This window comes from Tupaia chinensis, unplaced genomic scaffold, assembly GCF_000334495.1.
Source record: "Tupaia chinensis unplaced genomic scaffold, TupChi_1.0 Scaffold000280_1, whole genome shotgun sequence".
NCBI lineage: Eukaryota > Metazoa > Chordata > Mammalia > Scandentia > Tupaiidae > Tupaia > Tupaia belangeri.
Genome location: NW_006159763.1, coordinates 1,925,470 through 1,925,771, shown reverse-complemented (window position 1 = coordinate 1,925,771; position 302 = coordinate 1,925,470).

Genomic DNA, 302 nt, shown 5'->3' with positions numbered 1-302 from the left:
ACGAAAAACCGCTCCAAAAAAAAAAAAAGCTTTTAAAAACAATTTCTGAAGGTCATGTGCACTCACGGGAGAGAGAGAGAGAGCTAGAGAGAGAGAAAGTGAGAAAGAACCTTTCTCACCGCAATCCCCTCTCTTCCATTCTCCTCTCGGGATTTTGGGCATACATGCCTGGCTGGTTTCCCAAAGTGCCAGGTCTAGAACTACACAGTTGTCCATGTGAGATCCACCCACCTTACCCACCACTCCACAGGCTGGCCCACAGCCAATTTTCAACACATGAATCTTTGAGGAATACATTCTAG